Consider the following 23567-nt stretch of genomic DNA (forward strand, 5'->3'; position numbering starts at 1 on the left):
TTCGCCTTTGTTTTAGTGATAGTGGGATCGTCTGCTATTAGTCTCTCTCCCACTCCATGTCTACATCTACATCTGCATCTACGTGATTACTCTGCTATTAACAATAAAGTGCCTGGCAAAGGCTTCAATGAACCATCTTCAAGCTTTCTACCATTCCACTCTCGAACAGTGAGCGGGAAAAACAAGCACTTAAATTTCTCTGTGCGAGACCTGATGTCTCTTATTTTACCGTGATGATCATTTCTCCCTACGTAGGTGGGTGCCAACAGAATGTTTTCGTAATCGAAGCAGAAAACTGGTGATTGAAATTTCATGAGAAGATCCTGTCACAACGAAAAGCGCATTTATTTTGATGAGTGCAACTCCAATTCAAGTATCATTTCTGTGGCACTATCTCCCCTATTTCGCGGTAATACAAAACGAGCTTCCCTTTTGCGAACTGGATGTCAATCGTCAGTCCCACCTGATGCGGACCCCACATGGCACAGCTGTACTCCAGAATAGGGAGGACAAGCGTGGTGTAAGCAGTCTCTTTAGTAAACCTGTTACACCTCCTAAGTGTCCTGCCAATAAATCGCAGTCTTTGGTTTGCTCTGCACACAAAATTTTCTATGTGATTATTTCAATTTCGGTTATTTGTAATTGTAATCCCTAAGTATTTAATTGAATTTATAGCCTTCAGATTTATGTGACTTATCAAGTAATGGAAGTTTAGCGGATTTCTTTTAGTACTCACGTGAATAACTTCACACTTTCCTTTATTTAGGGTCAATTGCCACATTTCGCACCATTCAGATATCTTATCTAAATCATTTTGCAAGTCGTTTTGGTCATCTGATGACTTTACAAGACTATAAATGACAGCATCATCTGTAAACAATCTAAGAGGGCTACTCAGATTGTCTCCTATGTCGTTAATATAGATCAGGAACAATAGGGGACCTATAACACTTCATTGGGGAACGCCGGATATACCTTCTGTTTTACTCGATGATTTTCAGTCTATTAATACGAACTGTGTCCTTTCTGACAGGAAATCAAGAATCCAGCAGCAGTACTGAGGCACTATTCCACAGGCACGCAATTTGATTAGAAGACGCTTATGAGGAACGGTGTCGAAAGCATTCTGGAAATCTAAAAACATGGAATCGATTTGACATCCCCTGTCGAATCTTTCTGTGAGCGAGCGGTTGTACATAATTGCTAAATATGGAGCTATTGCATCAGCATATTCTGAAAGGAACCTGACTGGTATACAATCAGGACCGGAGGCCTTGCCTTTGTTAAGTGATTTTAGCTGCTTTGCCACACTGAGGATATGTACTTCTATGTTTCTCATCTTCGCACTTGTTCTCGATTGGAATTCAGGAATGTTTACTTCGTCTTCTTTGATGAAGGAGTTTCGGAAAACCGTGTTTAATAACTCTGCTTTAGTGACACTGTCATCAGTGACTTCACCGTTGCCATCGCGCAATGAAAGTATTGATAGTGTCTTGCAACTGGTGGTCTCTATATATGACCAGAATCTCTTTGGGTTTTCTGCCAGATTCCGAGACAGAGTTTCGTTGTGGAAATTATTAAATGCATCTCCCATTGAAGTACACGCTATATTTCGAACTCCTGAAAAACTTCGCCAATCTTGGGGATTTTGCGTTCTTTTAAATTTGGCATGCTTTTTTCGTTGCTTCTGTAACAGCGATCTGACACGTTTTATGTACCATGGGGGATCAGTACCATCACTTATTAATTTATGTGGTATATATCTCTCAACTGCTGTGGATACTCTTTGAAATCATTCCGTATCTTTTCTACGCTTACATGATCAGACCGGAAAGAGTGAAGGCTACCTATTAAAAGGCGTTAAGAGCATTTTTATCAGCTTTTTTTAATATATATATACTTTGCGTTTACTTTTGATGGTTGCAGGTATTACGGTATTCAGCCTATCAGCAACTGCCTTACGGTCGCTGATCCCCGTATTCGTCACGATACTCCCTATACGTCCAAGATTATTTGTTGCTAAGAGGTCAAGTATGTGTGAATGTTTTTTTTTTTATATTTTTCGACTTGTGTGTATGTGTGTGTGCGTGTGTATGTGTGTTTGTGTGCTTGTGTGTGTGTGTGTGTGTGTGTGTGTGTGTGTGTGTGTGTGAGAGAGAGAGAGAGAGAGAGAGAGAGAAAGAGAGAGAGAGGGAGAGAGAGAGTTATTTCTCACGCCACCTACTGGTAGCTGGTTCAAAATTGTTCAAATGGCTCTGAGCACTATGGGACTTAACTTCTGATGTCATTAGTCCACTAGAACTTAGAACTACTTAAACCTAACTAACCTAAGGACATCACACACATCCATGCCCGTGGCAGGATTCGAACCTGCGACCGTAGCGGTCGCGCGGTTCAAGACTGTAGCGCCTAGTACCGCTCGGCCAGTCCGGCCGGCCTGGTAGTTGGAATGAATACATTTGTCTGTGTATATTTCAGTGTAATGGGAGCTAATATGACCTAACATCTGTATGTGTATGCTATTATTTCTTTGTAGTACAATGGGGGGTGAACTAGGGTGTGTATAATGCTTGGTATACGTTATAATGTTTATGTGGTCTCTAGAGGATTTGTTGTACCTTATCTACTACGTGATTTATTCTTTAAATAACGTTTGATTGCTGATCTTCCTTTTGGTCGTTTGTTATTTGTTTCTTTCCCATTATTGCCTTTTGGATTTGGAAGTTTTCTTGTGGTGTTAGACTATGTGTCTTGGAGATGAATCTAACTATTTTCCTGTCTGTTTCTATTATGGTAATGTGGCGGTTATCTTGTCGGAGATGTTATCGTAATGCGGAATGCTTGGTACAATATTTTCGTACTCTTTAGCGTTCTTCATACCTTATTTCAAATGCTGCTGGCCTGTTATAAATATAAAGCACAACAGATGTTACACCGGAGGTGGTAAAGGCCCAGATTTTTTTTATATACGTCAATGCCATTCTGTTTCTCTAGACATTTCAATACTGAGATATTGCTTCGGTAAATTGTTAAGATTGTTCCAAATTTTGTTTGTCAGTTTGCTTCCACGTGCGAGTGCGTACCAGGTTCTCTATTCAGTTTCGGCATTGTATCCTTGTCGTATGGTGGTGGTGTTCTTGGTACGCGCGCGAGCGCGCGCGCGCGCGCTTGTGTGTGTGTGTGTGTGTGTGTGTGTGTGTGTGTGTATTTGTGGTTTTGGTGTTCCGGAGCCTTGGATCTGTTTGGTGGCTTTTCTATGGTTTTCTATATTGTGTTATTCAGATTTTCAACTAGAGATTCTTTGTGCCCGTTGTTTTTTGGTGTTTCAATTATTAGTCTAGCTCCTTCTGTTAGTCAAGTGGATGAAATACCACCAGACGTTCACTATTGGCAAAACATCTCTGAGAAGAAAACCAACACCTTAACGATAACAGAAAAGAATCAGACAATTGTAGACCAAAAACATCAGCAACCAAACTTATTTAATTAATGAAACATGTAGCAGACAATGAGCAACAATCCCTCTAGGCACTACAAGGATGTTTTGACATAAACTAGGCAATGTACACACCTTAGATCAGCCACCATTCTATCATAAAAATTCAAATGGCTCTGAGCACTATGAGCCTTAACTTCTGAGGTCATCAGTCCCCTAGAACTTAGAACTACTTAAACCTAACTAAGGACATCACGCACATCCATGCCCGAGACAGGATTGGAACCTGCGACAGTAGCAGTCGCGCGGTTCCGGACTGAAGCTCCTAGAACCGCTCGGCCACAGCGGACGGCATTCCATCATAGGGGAGTAATAATTACTCACTCACGAGGAACCCCTTGAGTGCAAGGCAGTAAAAGACCAATGATGGTTTCAGCGTTCTACGTCTACATATTGTCTACCATGTCACCACAATATTGGCTGCTAATGGCAACAGGGACGGGGACTGAAGGTATCCAATGGTGAGCACAACATGAGGCTACTCAGCGTACTTGAACTGCTTGGTCGATGAGTATCTCAGAACAGAGCTGCAGACATAGCGGTGTTGATGCAAAGTAAAGCAACAGCAACAATAAACAAAGCAAACGTTGAATTATAACTACAACAAGAGTTGTACTAAGATTTCGCTAGAAAGGCACCCTAGGAATTTCACAGAGAAAGAAGCAGCAGATGAAATATTAACGTTTCCGCAAGATCAGTCAGTGAAAGTGTATAGTGATGACGATATGTGCTTAATAAGTGAAAGTGATACTGAAAGAAGTGTAGAGCCGTGTAGTTCATCATCCTTGTCCGATAGGGTGAAACAAATCCCGTCTCCTCTGAAAGGTAATAAAGGACAATCGTTGCCCAAGAGCGGGTGCTAAACATAATTACATACATGGAAGATCATCCATAGCATAGCAAAAAAAAAATATGAACAAAATTCGTAAAAGTCCGAAACAATATGGCCATGTAGTGAATAAGAGAAACTACGGACATTAAAGGGAGGGCAAGGCGTTTTTATTATCAAAACTGGTGTTTGTGCGTTTCAAGGATGCTCTACGCAATTTACGCGATGCGCATGATAGTGACCTACTAGGTCATTCACATCAAACTGAGCACGACTTAGATTACAGTGATTTCAAGGAAAGCAGTGGATGGTTGCATAACTTCCAAGAGTGCGACAGAATTAGAAGACGTAATGAAACGAGATTTCAAACAAAGCGTCAACCTGACGATGCACAGTAAACTGCGGAATCGGCCGGAAAATTTGTAGGTGAGATAAAAAATCTTATACCATGGTACAGTAAGGAATTTGTTTTCAACTCTGCTCAATAGGGATTTGAAGAAGAAATGTAAATGAAAGAAATCCTGGAAATTAAAGGTCCCCAGAGAGTTGTATCAATATCACCTAACATCAATGCCTTAACGCATTCGTAGGGAGTTATTCTGCCTGTTAATCTGGATGTTAAATTGGCTGGAAAGTTATTTAATGTGCTGTGAGAGATTGAAAGTGCGCAGCACCCTACGGTTCTTTTCGTGTGGGTAACCTTGAGGGGACAATAGGCAATATATACGTCACAGCACGCAAAAGAGAGAATATGGGCGTAAGAGAACTACAGCTATGGTGTGAACATTGCTTTCGGTCTCAAGCTGGTCAAAATAACTTGCTTTGCTTGACCCCTGGTCTGCGTATAAAAATCATACTCCTTTAGAGCAAACTAGCAATCTATGTGTTCTGAAAAGGGCTTTTCATGTCAGTTGGAACCAATGGACAAATTCACGCTTTGGATGTTTGTTTTTCCCGTGTCTACAAAACATACGAGAGTTGTTCGGAAAGTAAGTTCCAATCGGGGACGAAATGGAAACCACGGTGAAAATCCGATGAAACTTTGCACAGTTGCGTTGGGCAGTGTCTCTAGTATGCCCGTCGATCGTGTCACGTCATTCTTTTCAGGAGTGCACAATGAGCACCTAAAGGTGTCTGGAACAATATTATATCCCGTCAAGTAGGAGGGCCTCGCGAGAGATTTCGTCTGATACACTATTTGATCAAGAGTATCCGGACATCCCCAAAACATACGATTTTCATATTAAGTGTATTGTGCTGTCATCGTGATCAGGTGATTGGATGTCACTTGTGTCACACATCTGTACGCGAGATTTCCACACTCTTAAACATCCCTAGGTCCACTGTATCCTATGTCATAGTGAAGTGGAAACGTTATGGGACAAGTACAGCACAAAAGCGTACGGGCCAACCTTGTCTGTTGACTGACAGAGACCGCCGACTGTTGAAGAGGGTCGTAATGTGTAATAGGTAGACATCTATCCAGATCATCACACAGGAATTCCAAATTGCATGAGGATACACTGAAAGTACTATGACAGATAGGGGGTAGGTGAGAAAACTTGATTTCACAGTCGAGCGGCTGCTCATAGCCACACAACACGTCGGCAAATGCAAAACGATGCCTCACTTGGTGTAAGGAGCATAAACATTGGACGATTGAATAGTAGAAAAACGTTGGAGTGACAAATCACGGTACACAATGTGGCGATCTGATGGCATGGTGTGGGTATGGCGAATGCCCGGTGATTGTCATCTGCCAGCGTGTGTAGTGTTAACAGTAAAATTCGGAGGCGGTGGTGTTATGATGTGGTCGTGTTCTTCATGGAGGGGGCTTGCTCCCCTTGTTTTTTTGCGTGGCACTATCACAGCACCTTATTGCTTCCCACTGTTGAAGAGCAAATCGGGGATGGCGATTGCATCTTTCAACGTGATCGAGCACCTGTCCATAATGCACGGCCTGTGGCGGAGTGGTTACATGACAGTAACTCCTGTAATGGACTGGCCTGCACAGAGTCCTGACCTGAATCCTGTAGAACACCTTTCGGATGTTTTGGAACGCCGACTTCGTGCCAGGCCTCATCGACCGACATCGATACCTCTCCTTAGTGCAGCACTCCGTGAAGAATGTGCTGCTATTCCCCAAGAAAACTCCCAGCACCTGACTGAATGTATGCCTGCGAGGGTGGAAGCTGTCATCAAGACTAAGGGTGGACCAACACCATATTGAATTCCAGTATTACGGATGGAGGACGCCACACACTTGTAAGTTATTTTCAGCCAGGTGTCGGGATACTTTTGATCACATAGTGTATCATGCACCCCACATAACACATGTATCATTCGGTTCCTTCTTCATTATAATTCTTGGCCGCACTCTCCATGGGCAATGAAAATGCTCCTGCAGTGTTTTCTATGGTAAGTATTTGATCATCCAGAATGCAGCCCATAACTGGCTGCCCTTGAGTTCTGTCTCTGCTCACATTAGCTGCTGGCTTTGAAAATAACATTTTGGCACATTCAACGAACTGTAGACCAGCGTAGGGTATTGGAGAAAAGCTCAATCGACTGCCTTCTATTACGAAAGTATTAGAAAGCTGGCACAACGCAACGACAAATGTCTAAGTCGGAGCGACAACTGTATAGAGAACTAGCTGGAAGGTGTAGTCAATTATTGCAAATAAAACATTTTTGATTGTAGTTAGTAAGTCATTCAGGCAGTACCAACCAGCCGGAACGAGCAGCACAAGCAATAGGGAAGTGAAGCATTTTGTGACGTTTTACTAGTTCCTAACCAGGAGCGAATTGTTTAGTTTCATCTTTCTGCTTTCGTAGCTTAGTTTCTTGAGTTTCTGAGTGTTGATTTAAAATTTAATAGACACCGTACTCGTGTTTTCGTTTGGGGTCACTCTGGCGTGGGATTTTTCATACGCTGTTCACAGTGACCAGGATTCTTTGGGATACAGAACGCTGGCTTTATCTTTCTTGTCCTTTTTTTGCCTACTTTCTGTGAAATCGTGCCAAAGCGTAGTTTATTTTGAACGAAGTCCATTTTGTGAAGTGTAATTTCTTAGAAGTTTGATCTCTTCGCCACCTGGACATTCATTTTCTGTAACCCTCCTAATGCACATGATGACTTACTAGCAGCTAATATTTTTTGTTTCATAAATGTTAATTCAACATTTTCATATCAGCTTTACTAAAGACTGAACTTTCCACCTGACCCTCAAGGGGTTCCTTGTCAGAAGTTATGACATATTACTTCCCCTTACATACTCACATAGTCAGACACAAACGAGGTCATCTCAGACCACATACAAGGGAAAAAGGAAGACAGCCCCCCCACACACACACGCACACACAACACACACACACACACACACACACACACACACACACACACACACACACACAGAGCGATAGCAGACGAACACACAACCACCAAAACAAAACAAAAGACAAGTGCACCAAAATACCAATACTAATACAATGTACAAGAAATTGGGGGAGATGATAATCGACGTCTAAAACAAAAGATCGAAAACGTAAACTGCCAGAAAAAACTCTCAACACCAAAAAGATATTTAATGTAGTATAATTCGGGAAGATATTTGTCTAGATAACATATCTGATTAACATTGCAGAAACACGGGTTAATGTAAATACGAGATAAGCTATTGCAAATGTGAAATGCTGGAACGTCAATAATCGGTGTAGCCGCCAGAATGTTGAATGCAAGAACGCAAATCTGCAGGATTTTTAAATTATTGGCTACATCTGTTACGGAGTGGACAGAATCACGTAAGTGGCTACTTAAAGTAGACTTAGAATTCCTAACACTCTGGTTTTCTCAGAACCTAATACCAAACCCTCTCCTAGTCTGCTCCACATACCTGGCAGTACAATTGTGGCAACTGATGCAATATACACCAGTAGTGTCGTACTTTTCACAGGGAACCATCTCTCTATTTACAAGACGGTGACCAGGATTCTTTGGGATAAAAACAGCTGGCTTTATCTTTCTTGTCCTTAACTTTTTTTGCCTACTTTCTGTGAAATCTTGCCAAAGTACGGTATCCTATGGTAACCAATGCACTCGTCTTCCCCTTCGTCCAACCTCCGTAGTGCGATTTATTTACCATTTGACCTCTGCCTATTCCTAAATATTTCTTTTTTACGGTGTATATCATTATTAATAGCCTTTTCATCATTGGAATCGTATCCGTTGACAAGTGCAATGTGCAGAATACACTGAAATTCTATTCATGTGTTTCCCTAGACAAGGGTATGCCATCTTGCACGCAAGAGGGTTATTAAAACTGCGGTGTATAACAATATCTGGCATTGAAGCCTTTCTACAAATGCTATACTCAATCCTTATATTCTGTAAGGAAGCTTCTAGATCATCGCTCACTGTGTTCTACAGTGCACTGCACCTTTTCTTAATTAAAATGGATAGTGGGAAACTTTACTGTGAAATACTTACAGTACAGATCAGTATTAATTCTTTTTATTACTATTTCAGAACATAACACGCTCCCTAACAATGTCTAGGCTCGCCCACTCTTATATCAATAGTTAAATTCTTTAAATATTGATGCTGAAACAAACATTGCTGTGTTGTACGAGGGGCATTCAAAATGTGATCTAACACACTTTTTTTCTCAAAACAGGTTGGTTTTATTCAGGATACCAATACATCACATTATTCCCCACTCTTTTGGCTATGAAACCCTGTCTTCCAACATAATCTCCGCCTAATGCGACGCCCTTATGTCACCTTATTTGGAGGACCTGTATGCTCGCATGGTACCACTCCACTGGTCGAAGTCGGAGCCAACGTCTTGCTGCACTGACAGTCTCTCCATCATCCACGTACTGCCTTCCTCCAAACAGATGGAAGTCGAAAGGTGCGGGATCCGGGCTGTAGGGTGGATGAGCTCCTCTCGGATGCGCAGACTTGTGTGAGGCATAACCAGAAGTTCGTTTGCATTTTTGTGGGACGAACATGCTACACATTGCACCATGAGGGAGGAAATGAAACAGCATAACCGCTTCAGAGTCCCAGGAGACCATCGTCATGACTTTAGTGGCTGACGGTGCGACTCTGAACTTTTTCTTCGAAGGAGACATGGTGTGGCGCCTTTCTACGGACTGCCATTTTGTTTCCAGTTCGAAGTAGTGAACCCATTTTTCATTGCAAGTGACGATGTTCAGAAAAAAATTGTCGCGATCAGCCTCGTAATGCGCTAGCAATTATGCAGAGATGGTCTTTCGTTACCCTTTGTCAATGTCTATCAGGCGGCGACGAACCCAGTGGCCAGCACTACCAACAGAGATGTGCAGTTGTGTACCGAAGTGTTTGGTTGTGATATTTCGATCACACTGAATGAGAGTGTCCACACGTGTCAACATTGTAGGAGTCACAGCTGTGTGCTGCCGGCCAGCACACCTTTGATCTGAAAGGTTTACGCAACCTTGTTGCGATGATGAGAGACACCTCTCCCATCGACTCATCGTGATTAGTTCAGTACCAGGTCTCGTTAGACATTCTGCAAGCGTATATGAATATGTAAGATGGTCTGATTTTGCTCCAGAAGACATTCGGTGACAGGTTGGAAAGCACACCTGTTCATTTACAATGCTGCTTTTAGTGCAGCCACCTATCGGAACTTCACGAAACTACAGGGGCCATCGAAAACGCTGCAGAAGCATCGTCATTGCCCGTGCAGAGTGCGGTCGAGAACTAATGAAGAAACCGAATGACAGTTGTGTTATGTGGGCTGCATGATACACTACGTGATCAAAAGTATCGGGAAACCTGGCTGAAAATGACTTACAAGTTCGTGGCGCCCTCCATCCGTAATTCTGGAGTATGGTGTTGGCCCACCTTAGCCTTGATGACAGCGTCCACTCTCGTAGACATGCGTTCAGTAAGGTGCTGGAAGATTTCTTCGCGAATTCTTCACTGAGTGTTGCACTGAGGAGAGGTATCGATGTCGGTCGATGAGGCCTGGCACGACGTCGGCGTTCCAAAACGTCCCAAAGGTGTTCTATAGGATTCAGGTGAGGACTCTGTGCAGGTCAGTCCATTACATGGATGTTATTGTCGCGTAACCACTCCGCCACAGGCCGTGCGTTATGAACAGGTGCTCGATCGTGTCGGAAGATGCAATCGCCATCCCCGAATTGTTCTTCATCAGCGTGCACTGATAGTGCCACGCAAAACAACAAGGGGTGCAAGACCCCCCCCCCCCCCCCCCCATGAAGAACGCCACCATACCATAACGCCACCGCCTCCGAATTTTACTGTTAGTGTTACACGCGCTGGCAGATAACGTTCACCGGGCATTCGCCATACCGAAATATTCCAAGACCTCCCACAACATATTCCGCATTTTTTCAACCAAAACTGGTCTGAAAAAATGTGTGTTTCTGTTGTTATTGAACGCTTCTCATACAATTCAACGTTGATTTAAGATGTAATCACTGATTCCTGGCTTTTTCGCATGTGTTCCAGTAGCTATATGTTCTTCTATCCAAGTTACAATTTGACAAACACAAGGCTATTTCTACCACCATTTTGCAAATATACCGAATCTCTGTAATACTTTTTACCCAATGATGCGTCGAAAGACTTTTAATCATACTTTCTAGCATATTCATCTGACCATTTACGCGCGATTCGGCTATGTAAGACCGCTTACTAGTTCCTACGTAACTACAAAAATTACTGGGTTAGTGACCAGTAGCGCACGGACACTGTTGGCGATTAAGAGCAAGATAATGTAGTGCTTCTTCCAGAGGGTAAACGCCCTCAACTTCGAAAATCCGAGCAGACAGCGATAAGTAAGGAGTACGATATCACTTCATCATAACATCAAGATAGAAGTACTTCTTACAAGCTCCGTATCTAGCTTCACATCTCGTTAATAGATTCACATATCGTGTTTGTCACATTCTGCTTAGATGTTTGCAGAAATACTATTCTTCATCAATTTGAAAAGTCTGTCCAGAAATGATTTTTACATGCATGTACTATCAGTAGGAAATTGATATATGGTTTCACACATAAAGCTGAATAGAATAATTTTCTGTGATCTTTACTTAGACTAAAATTATTATACAGTAACTGCTTTAAATTCCTATAATAGCATCACAGTTTTTTGTCTTCTGCGGAGAAAATAGGGTTCTTTCGAACTTCTGTGTTGATGTTACTGCTAAATGGCTCAACTATTTTTCTGGGCATATTTTCTGGATACATGAGATCTATATCTAAAATCTACCTTATTTCAGAATAATCTTGTATCCTCATTACATCGAAATTTCCCACCAGTTATGTAGAAAGCACTTTAATATCGGAGAATGGCAGGCGCCCATCCTTCCCCATATGTAGTTGTTGTCTACATCATGATTCGTTAATGTTTCTACCGTATGAGAAGCGAATATGTTGCTTGCAACAACGCATATGTCCGAAAAATGTACGAGAACTGAGGCTGGTCTCCAAGCTTCAGTTGTCTTATCATTTGAAACTTAAATTTTTGGTTTTCAGTAGAGCATCCCACGCTAAATCAGGTGATATCACGTAATGCTGGTTCGTGCTCATATTTCTTGATGCAGAGTGCGCAGAAACTTTCAAACGCATCAGCTAATACTAAGAGGTTATCAAATATAGTGGCTCTGAGCACTATGGGACTTAACACCCTCCCCTAAAACTTAGAACTACTTAAATGTAACTAACCTAAGGACATCACACACATCCATGCCCGAGGCAGGGTTCGAACCTGCGACCGTAGCGGTCGCACGGTTCCAGACTGAAGCGCCTAGAACCGCTCGGCCACAACGGCCGGCCTATCAAATATAAATCGAGACTTTTCGTAAGTTATTTGGTGTTTACATTAACTGACAGTTGTTACATTCATCAGCAAGATTTTGAACGCTTCAACTCGTAGCAAATGCTCTTCTGTAACATGTTTATCAGTTATATTCTCATATTGGAAAACACGTTTACTGCCAATGAAATTAAACTTTTGAATGTCGGAGAAGTACTGCGTTGATATTTTCAGCTCATCAGAATTTAAATATGATGGACATTTTTCTAGTAAGTTTGATATAAACTTGAAGCAATTAAAAAAGAAAAGTAGATCTAATGTTATAGTTGATAGTTGTAGTCATGATTTGTATTATTCCAAGTTTCTTCCAGTCAAAGAAACATGACTATGATTTATTTTTATTATTTGCACCTACACTTAAACATACAGGTTTATGAATACCAAATGAGTAACGTATTTGTCAGATTGTAGAATACGACTGGCAATGTAAAGTTAGGACTGTAATTTAAGCAGCAGGTGGCATGCATAACTTCCCAATATCTGGCCGTAAAGTAACAACGATTCATATGTTTCATAAAATATTGTTCAGAATGTTCCTTGCCTATGTGACAGATTTCTGCTGTGCGAAGCACTGCTTCCTGTATGAGGATAAAATTGATTTTTACATCTTCAAACAAGAATGATTTTACTCTCAGCAGGTCATCTGACAAGATGGAAGCAATGCGGTTCGGAGCTTCTACCACAGAGGAGTATCGAGGAGAAAATCTTGTGAAGCTGTGTGGATGAATCCACTTGTGAGCTCCTAGGCTTCATTTAAAACTGTAACAGTATTAAAGGAGCAGAAAGGAATGCCACAGATTGTGTTCTTTTGTGGTTGTTGGTTTGTCTTGTTAAAGTAGCTATTATAGAGCTTTAAATGTTTTTGAACATAACATCTCATGACAGGGGTCATGTACCCATTTTGTAGTCTCGAGCAGTAATTCGCACTCAGTTCGTTCCAGTTGTTTCTCCAGTAGATAGTTCTGAGCTGACTTTTGTGTTATTTCCGATATTGAATTCGTCGATAACATAAAGGTTTATGAGCAAGAAACGAATGTTACTTTTATTTGGAAACTAGAAAGGGGAAGCCACGACATTGGGATGGCAGATTTACGTCCAACTTTGTACGCCTTAGTAGGCCATTAAGACAACATAATTTTCAATTAGTAAGGTGCACTATTCTGACCCCTCTGATAAATTCGCAAAGGAAATTTTACGCATCTGTGCCTTTGTGCACTATGGAACTCAACATGTGAGGTCATCAGTCTCCTAGAACTTAGAAGTACTTAAACCTAACTAAGCTGAGGACATCACACACATCCATGCCCGAGGCAGGATTCGAACCTGCAACCGTAGCGGTCGCGCGGTTCCAGACTGTAGCGCCTAGAACCGCTCGGCCACATCGGCCGGCCTGTAATTTCAGTTTTACTAAAAGTGGCTGTCAAGATACTAACTGGCAGTAATGACCAACATGTGTTATATAAAAATGTAAGATGGAGAAAATGATTCCAGTGTCCCAAGTTAAAAGTTCATAACAGTAATTTTGTATTTGAAAAAGAGAAAAAATAAAATACTGAATGAAGATGTTGGGAAATTTAAATAAACAAATTTCCTTATTTAAAAATTCGAGATAGCGGGAGTAGTTCTCTTGTAAGTTTAAAATCGAATAATGCAAGAAGGAGCCCAGTTTCTCAAGGCAAGCACTTCGAAAAACCAGTAAAGTGCATTTGTTTGAAATGATGGCACAGCGATGTCGGGCACGGAAAGAGGAAGAAAGCAACAGAAAATTTAAGTCGAATTCCAGTTTATATTAGCTAACAAAAAAAAGGTGAAGCATCCAGAAGAGGACGAGGAAATGAAATGATACATCAGGGTTGAGATGGCATGTGATGTTACTGAAGTAATTAAAAAAGCAAGCCAAATTTACAAAGAAGTAAAGAAGTTTGCAGCATGAACCCACTTATCCGTAAGACCTTGCGCCCCCTCTGACCAAGGTATGTCCATTTATTCAGTTGGGAAGGATCTCATGAAGCCATGGGGGCAAGCAGGTCCACAACTGTTAAGATGGTCTTCTATACCCTGAGGGGAGGGGGGGGGGGGGGAGGAGTTGACATTCAAGATGATCCCACAAATGTTCTATCAGAGACATATTTGGGGATCTTTCTGGCCACAGGAGTATCTGAACATTGTGCAAACCATACAGATACTTGCCTCATGTAAACGAGCATTGTCATGATGACAAATGGCTCCACGAAATTGTCAACTGAAACGGAACACATGAGACTGCGCGACTTTGACTACGAGGATGTCTCTTCATACGTTTCCATGCAGTTCACCATTGGCCACAATCAAAACCGAATGCCCCAAAACTCTGGATACTGCACGACAAATCGTCGAACTTGGGACCCACAGTGAGGCCTCTACCAGAGACTCTGACACTCGTAACACTGGAGGTATGAATTAAACAACGCTTTCAGTCACAACTTTTTCATGTTTTACTAACTACAAGATGCATTTCGGACCCTGTGGGTCCATCGTCAGGTGTAATTTGTCTTAATACATGTTTTATTTTTTCTCCTGAATGAAGTGAAATGCATATTCCTATCACGAAAAGGTTTAATGGTTCAAATGGCTCTGAGCACTATGGGACTTAACATCTAAGGTCACCAGTCTCCTAGAACTTAGAACTACTTAAACCTAACTAACCTAAGGACAGCACACACATCCATGCCCGAGGCAGGATTCGAACCTGCGACCGTAGCGGTCGCGTGGCTCCAGACTAAAGGTTTAATGTTAGGTTATGAATTTCGTACGTCGAACGCGGAAAATATGTGCAAAATAGTGGAAAATGAACAATCTTAACTTACCACATCACTCGAGGAAAGCATTTTTTAACGCTTTAGTACCGGCAAACATTCTTTTTGCTGGTGGTTCGTGATTTTAACCACCAAAAAAAAAAAAAAAAAACACAAGTTCAGCATACACAGAAAATGCACATACACTGGACAACTCGTCATGCCATCCCACCACACAGAAAACACAGAAACATGCTTTACTTAGGTCCATGCTACACAGAGTACACTCCCTTGATTTACAAGAAAACACTTTCAAGACTGAGGTAGACACAATAAAGAGCATTGCCATAAGCAATGGCTACACAGCCAAAACAATTGACAATTTAAGCAGACAAATACACAAAAGCAAGACAACGAATGGACACACTGTGAAAGAATAGAAAATATTCGCCAGTATCCCATACCTGGGACCCATATCACAAAAAATCTCCAACCTTTGCAGAAAAACAAATGTAACAGTTGCATTCTCAACCAATAATAAGTTAGGGAACCTACCCATCCATAACGTAAAATCAAATGCACAAGCATACATAACAGCGGAGTGTACAAAGTATCATGCCCCAGTTGTCCTGCCTACTATGTAGGGAAAACAGGCAGAAACTTCAAGACCCGTTTTCAAGAACAGGTAAATGGTTTCAGGTTCAAGAAGTTCGAAAAATCAGTCATTGCACAGCATATGTTGGAAACGAAACATGTCAACAACAGTCTAGAAAACAATTTGGTAATACTACGTGACGGAGCCAATGGTGAGACCCTACGTCTGTTAGAACAACTCGAGATATATCTCCACAAAATCAAAAAACCAGAATCTATGTTAAATGCACAAACAGATTTCGCAACCCATAGTTATGTCAGTAATTTTAAAGACCTATTCTAAAGTTATTTCTTGCATATGTCAATTGTTTAATAGTTATATCTTTGGCACTACGAATAAATTCATCTTTGACAACACCATGTACAAAAACATCCGTGACGGGTTCATAAACATGTGTCTGCAAATGTACATCCTGAATGAAGTGACATGTACTAAAACGACGGAGAAACGAATGTTTGCCGGTACTAAAACGTTAAAAATGTTTTCCTTGGATGATGTGGTAAGTTTATACTGTTCATTTTCCACTATTTTGCTCATATTTTCCGCGTTCGACTTACGAAATTCATAACCTAACATGAAACCTTTTCATGACAGGAATATGCATTTCACTTCATTCACGAGAAGAAATAAAACATGTATTAAGACAAGTTACACCTGACGGTGGACCCACAGGGTCCGAAATGCATTGTGTAGTTAATAAAACACGAAAGAGTTGTGACTCAAGCCGTTGTTTAATTCATACCTCCAATGTTTTGAATACAGTCACGTTTTAAGCTGCAAAATATGGATAAAATTAAACTCGTAACACTGTCTCGCTCAAAATTTATAGCTTTTCTCACTTCTTATATATCCTGCCAAAACTGGTAACAACATTAACGACGAAAAGCGCTACTGTAATCTGGTGGTGGTTCCGCGTTACACCACTCTTGGAGTCCTTTCGGAGATTTTTGAGGTTTAGCCTAACCAAACATTTGAATAAATCCGTGAAAACAGTGTGAGTTCGTTTTGTATGTCACTTTATTTTCGATCGATTCATCCATGAGTTGGAAGTTCAATGCATTATGCATGCTAAACAGTTCATTGGAGTTACGTGTGTCGAAGGAGCTTGGCACTGAGGCTCGCCTCAGGTGTGAAACGTTTTGTTATTTGCGCACTGTTCAGCTCCGGTTTAACAAAACTTGTTTTAATATATAATTTGTAAGTGTATATGATTAACTCCCCCCATGAACCATGGACCTTGCCGTTGGTGGGGAGGCTTGCGTGCCTCAGCGATACAGATGGCCGTACCGTAGGTGCAACCACAACGGAGGGGTATCTGTTGATAGGCCAGACAAACATGTGGTTCCTGAAGAGGGGCAGAAGCCTTTTCAGTAGTTGCAGGGGCAACAGTCTGGATGATTGACTGATCTGGCCTTGTAACATTAACCAAAACGGCCTTGCTGTGCTGGTACTGCGAACGGCTGAAAGCAAGGGGAAACTACAGTCGTATTTTTTCCAGAGGACATGCAGCTTTACTGTATGATTAAATGATGATGGCGTCCTCTTGGGTAAAATATTCCGGAGGTAAAATAGTCCCCCATTCGGATCTCCGGGCGGGGACTACTCAGGAGGACGTCGTTATCAGGAGAAAGAAAACTGGCGTTCTACGGATCGGCGCGTGGAATGTCAGATCCCTTAATCGGGAAGGTAGGTAGATAATTTAAAAAGGGAAATGGATAGGTTAAAGTTAGATATAGTGGGAATTAGCGAAGTTCGGTGGCAGGAGGAACAACACTTTTGGTCTGGTGATTACAGGGCTATAATTACAAAATCAAATAGGGGAAATGCAGGAGTAGGTTTAATAATGAATAAAAAAATAGGAGTGCGGGTTAGCTACTACAAACAGCATAGTGAACGCATTATTGTGGCCAAGATAGACACAAAGCCCATGCCTACTACAGTAGTACAAGTTTATATGCCAACTAGCTCTGCAGATGATGAAGAAATAGATGAGATAAAAGAAATTATTCAGGTAGTGAAGGGAGATGAAAATTTAATAGTCATGGGTGACTGGAATTCGTCAGTAGGAAAAGGGAGAGAAGGAAACATAGTAGGTGAATACGGATTGGGGGAAGAAATGAAAGAGGAAGCCGCCTTGTAGAATTTTGCACAGAGCATAAGCAGAACTAACACTTGGTTCAAGAATCGTAAAAGAAGGTTGTATACCTGGAAGAATCCTGGAGATACTAAAAGGTATCAGATAGATTATATAATGGTAGGACAGAGATTTAGGAACCAGGTTTTAAATTGTAAGACATTTCCAGGGGCAGATGGGGATTTTGATCACAATCTATTGGTTATGAACTGCAGATTGAAACTGAAGAAACTGCAAAAAGGTGGGAATTTAAGGAGATGGGACCTGGATAAACTGAAAGAACCAGAGGTTGTAGAGAGTTTCAGGGAGAGCATAAGGGAACAATTGACAGGAATGGGGGAAAGAAATACAGTAGAAGAAGAATGGGTAGCTCTGAGGGATGAAGTAGTGAAGGCAGCAGACGATCAAGTAGGTAAAAAGACGAGGGCTAATAGAAATCCTTGGGTAACAGAAGAAATATTGAATTTAATTGATGAAAGGAGAAAATATAAAGATGCAGTAAATGAAGCAGGCAAAAAGGAATACAAACGTCTCAAAAATGAGATCGACAGGAAGTGCAAAATGGCTAAGCAGGGATGGCTAGAGGACAAATGTAAGGATGTAGAGGCTTGTCTCACTAGGGGTAAGATAGATACTGCCTACAAGAAAATTAAAGAGACCTTTGGAGAGAAGAGAACTACTTGTATGAATATCAAGAGCTCAGATGGCAACCCAGTTCTAAGCAAAGAAGGGAAGGCAGAAAGGTGGAAGGAGTATATAGAGGGTTTATACAAGGGCAATGTACTTGACGACAATATTATGGAAATGGAAGAGGATGTAGATGAAGACGAAATGGGAGATAAGATACTGCGTGAAGAGTTTGACAGAGCACTGAAAGACCTGAGTCGAAACAAGGCCCCGGGAGTAGACAACATTCCATTAGAACTACTGATGCCCTTGGGAGAGACAGTCATGACAAAACTCTACCATCTGATGAGCAAGATGTATGAGACAGGCGAAATACCCTCAGACTTCAAGAAGAATATAATAATTCCAATCCCAAAGAAAGCAGGTGTTGACAGATGTGAAAATTACCGAACTATTAGTTTAATAAGTCACAGCTGCAAAACACTAACGCGAATTCTTTACAGACGAACGGAAAAACTGGTAGAAGCGGACCTCGGGGAAGATCAGTTTGGATTCCGTAGAAATGTTGGAACACGTGAGGCAATACTAACCTTACGACTTATCGTAGAAGCAAGATTAAAAAAAGGCAAACCTACGTTTCTAGCATTTGTAGACTTAGAGAAAGCTTTTGACAATGTTAACTGGAATACTCTCTTTCAAATTCTGAAGGTGGCAGGGGTAAAATACAGGGAGCGAAAGGCTATTTACAATTTGTACAGAAACCAGATGGCAGTTATAAGAATCGAGGGGCATGAAAGGGGAGCAGTGGTTGGGAAAGGAGTGAGACAGGGTTGTAGCCTCTCCCCGACGTTGTTCAATCTGTATATTGAGCAAGCAGTAAAGGAAACAAGAGAAAAATTCGGAGTAGGTATTAAAATTCATGGAGAAGAAGTAAAAACTTTGAGGTTCGCCGATGACATTGTAATTCTGTCAGAGACAGCAAAGGACTTGGAAGAGCTGGTGAACGGAATGGACAGTGTCTTGAAAGGAGGATATAAGATGAACATCAACAAAAGCGAAACGAGGATAATGGAATGTAGTCAAATTAAATCGGGTGATGCTGAGAGAATTAGATTAGGAAATGAGACACTTAAAGTAGTAAAGGAGTTTTGCTATTTAGGGAGTAAAATAACTGATGATGGTCGAAGTAGAGAGGATATAAAATTTAGACTGGCAATGGCAAGGAAATCGTTTCTGAAGAAGAGAAATTTGTTAACATCGAGTATAGATTTAAGTGTCAGGAAGTCATTTCTGAAAGTATTTGTATGGAGTGTAGCCATGTATGGAAGTGAAACATGGACGATAACTAGTTTGGACAAGAAGAGAATAGAAGCTTTCGAAATGTGGTGCTACAGAAGAATGCTGAAGATAAGGTGGGTAGATCACATAACTAATGAGGAGGTATTGAATAGGATTGGGGAGAAGAGAAGTTTGTGGCACAACTTGACTAGAAGAAGGGATCGGTTGGTAGGACATGTTTTGAGGCATCAAGGGATCGCAAATTTAGCATTGGAGGGCAGCGTGGAGGGTAAAAATCGTAGAGGGAGACCAAGAGATCAATACACTAAGCAGATTCAGAAGGATGTAGTTTGCAGTAAGTACTGGGAGATGAAGAAGCTTGGACAGGATAGAGTAGCATGGAGAGCTGCATCAAACCAGTCTCAGGACTGAAGACCACAACAACAACAACAACATATGATTAACTGGTTAAATTATGGCTTGTGCAAAGGGAACTGAAGTGTCGGCAGAAGTGCCAACACCGTGTTGTTTGAGGAGGCCGAAATGCACGCTATAAGCTCACGCAGGATGGCGTGAGGTCTGAAACAGGATACGTAATGAGTGCTATAAAGAAAAGTACGTAGCTTCTGGAATACTTAACTTTAATTCATAATTGTAGAACATCGCTCTTGATGATACAGAAGTATTATAGCAATTGAATACGGCGCCTTGCTAGGTCGTAGCAATTGACTTAGCTGAAGGCTATGCTAACTATCTTCTCGGCAAATGAGTCTTCGTCAGTGTCTGTTGCTAGCTACGTCGGCTGTACAACTGGGGCGAGTGCCAGGACGTCTCTCTAGACCTGCCGTGTGGTGGCGCTCGGTCTGCTATCACTGACAGTGGCGACACGCGGGTCCGACGTATACTAACGGACCGCGGCCGATTTAAAAGCTACCACCTAGCAAGTGTGGTGTCTCGCGGTGACACCACAGGAACACTTGTATCTTCATTTCGTGAATTAGGCGACAAACCATTTTCAAGCTGGACTTACGAAACTAACTACGTATAGAAAGATGAACGATTCACGTCACAGTTGTTAAAATAGTTGACGAGAATCAAAACAGAAAATTTCAGTTTTTTGGTATAAAAAGTATCTTGGCTTACAGGCTACTCTGCAACAAATAAACTGTTTAGTTACACATGTATTTTGTTTGCGGAGCTTGGGATTAAATAAGAATGGACGTAAGTATGTGCGACAAAAAATTTTGACAGGAAATACGAAAAACACCGAGATTTAAGAAAGCACCTTCAGAATCAAGAGAATTTTCAATTGTTGGACCATAGACGAATTCAGTTTCTCAAGGAGCCAAACTTCTAGCCATGGAACATAATGCTATTGTGAAAGAAAATAGATTCGTAACTGACAGACTTATTGATATTACAATGTTACTTATAATCCGTCTTGATAGCAAAATGTTTATTCATATGACCGGCTTCTGTTCCTCTAGAACCATCATCAGATCTGATATTTGTCACATGTGAAAGTTGCTGTCTTTGGACGGGTTACTCCTGTAACCGAAATTTCAGATCTGATGATGAGTCTAGAGGAACCGAAACCGGTCATGTGAATAAACATTTTGCAATCAAGACGGATTATAAGTAACATTGTAAAATCACTGATTGCGGCTATTCTATCAGATATTATGTCTGTTTTTGCAAAGCTTATTAATATTGTTTGTTTCTTGGACAAGAGAGAGTTTGCATTCAGAGGACGCTTTCAAGATGAAGTTCTGTTCGTATTAAAGAAGAGTTACAGTCACGTGAAATTATAGGTGTGCAAGCCTATGATGCCCTGGATGTAAATTGCAAATGAGTGTTATTCTCAGGTTTCGTACGAAAGACGGTCCAATAGAAAGATTTATTGATTTTTCACAACGTTTCTTGTTTCAGGCAATGTGAAACGGGTACAGTGTGGTATATGGCTGACACTCAGTGTTGTACAAGTATGGAACATTGGATTGAGGGAAACAGAAAGCCTGTAACGTCATTCCTTGGAAAAAAACGAACTGGCCATAAGTAGCATACAATTTACCTTCGACTCATATCATGGTGTCTTAATATCTGCTCGGACTATAAGTGATGAGGGCAGCAAAAGTAGATCCACTGATGATTAACGATTTTGAGGATGCCTTGTCATAAGAGTTTTGGGGAAATGTTTAAGCATGGTTACACTGAAACAGGCCTCACACAAAAGTTATCTGCCATAAAATCGCTTTAGAGAACTGCAGGATTCTGGAATCATTGAGATTTAGTGTCTTATTTAAGCAAATAAAAAAAATTTCACTTGGTTTCACCACTCTTACTGAATGGGTCCTGCATCCACAGACATTGTGATTAATATAAAAGGTTTAAAAAAGAACTATGTGTACAAAGTTTCAACTGCTGTGTCTTGAATATTGTTCCGGCTGTGTTGCTGACATACGGATTTCTTTTTTTGGGTGAGCTGAAGTGTGTGGCGTATGGGGCACCGATAGACAGTTCAAAAGAGGCACGAATTTCCTTCATTTGCTTGTCAGTTCGTTATACTCGTCTTGCTTTGGATCTAGCACTCCCATATGAAAACGTCTTTAGACATGATGGTGCATAAGTAATTAGTTTAAATTTTCCCTGCCCTGTTAGCGAGTATACTTGCCAAATAATCGACTACTTTATGATCCTTACTCACACACAGAGGTACATATTGACTAAGTGACGTACAAGCATTCCCTTGTCTAGGTGCACTATAGTTTCGTAGTGTACCCCAAAAGGAGCTTATAACTCAATATATCCACTTGTATGCAACCTCAAATAGTTTTAGCGCGTAACTCTCTCATTATTACTCCTTAACGATGCAGTCAAAAATTCGCTTAGAAACGTATCTCTTAAAATGAAATTACAGTATTGGAAATAAGCACGTTCTGTCATTCGTTTTATGAGCTAGAGTGAAATACGTCTTTCTTCTTTATGTATTTCATTAACCAAATCAGTGGAAAAGTGGAAAGAATGAGGCGAGGAGTGGGTTGTAGCACAGAGACTATCTGTCCCTCAGGAAAAAAGATACACTTGCCATCACAATCCGAATAAACATACCATTGTTCTGCCACAACTTTAAAAACCATAAGTGGACAAATCGATGATAAAGTCGCGTTATGCCCAACCTCAGAATTTTTTTATGCTGCCTCTTGGTAACACGCAAACGCAAAATAGCCACATTTTGTTTAAGGCATCATTTAAATTCGTGGTTCAGAAAATAAACATGCCTACTACGGCTCTTGTGAAATTCCTGTTCTTTCTAAATTCCCACTTTACTCTTTTTCTTCCAAAATAAAATTCTTGGTTCGTTCACCAAGGAGTCTCTTTTGCAGTCAAGCATCTTAAGGAATTCTACATTCACATTTAGTTTATTTGTCGGTCTCGAGACCTGGACCGAAAGGGAAACCCACTTATTCTTATTGAAATATCAGGTTAGTTGAGGTTGGTTTAATAATTACTATTTTCTACTTTGAATTTCTTCCTTTGACCGGCGAAGAATCACACATATCGGAGAAGTACAAAACAGTTCAAACTGAATCTATAATACCAAGTACTCTAAAAAATAAACTTCACTTATCTTCCACCTTTTCTAATAGTTGGAATAGTCCTCGATGACTTTCATTGCTTCTTGATTGCTTTATTTCCGCGAGTTCTGTGGTCGCTGCACATATTAATGTTTCTGTTGCCTTATATTTCCAAATAAGTAAACGTAAGTCCTATGTTTCAAGTTTTATTAACCGCTAGATTCCTAATGCAGTAGTGTATGAAGATTAATCGAAAATGAAATGAAACTACCAGCGGCTCTGGACTGTTAGTGCCTAAACAGCTAAC

Source organism: Schistocerca serialis, chromosome 9 (genome assembly GCF_023864345.2).
Source record: "Schistocerca serialis cubense isolate TAMUIC-IGC-003099 chromosome 9, iqSchSeri2.2, whole genome shotgun sequence".
Classification (NCBI taxonomy): Eukaryota; Metazoa; Arthropoda; class Insecta; order Orthoptera; family Acrididae; genus Schistocerca; species Schistocerca serialis.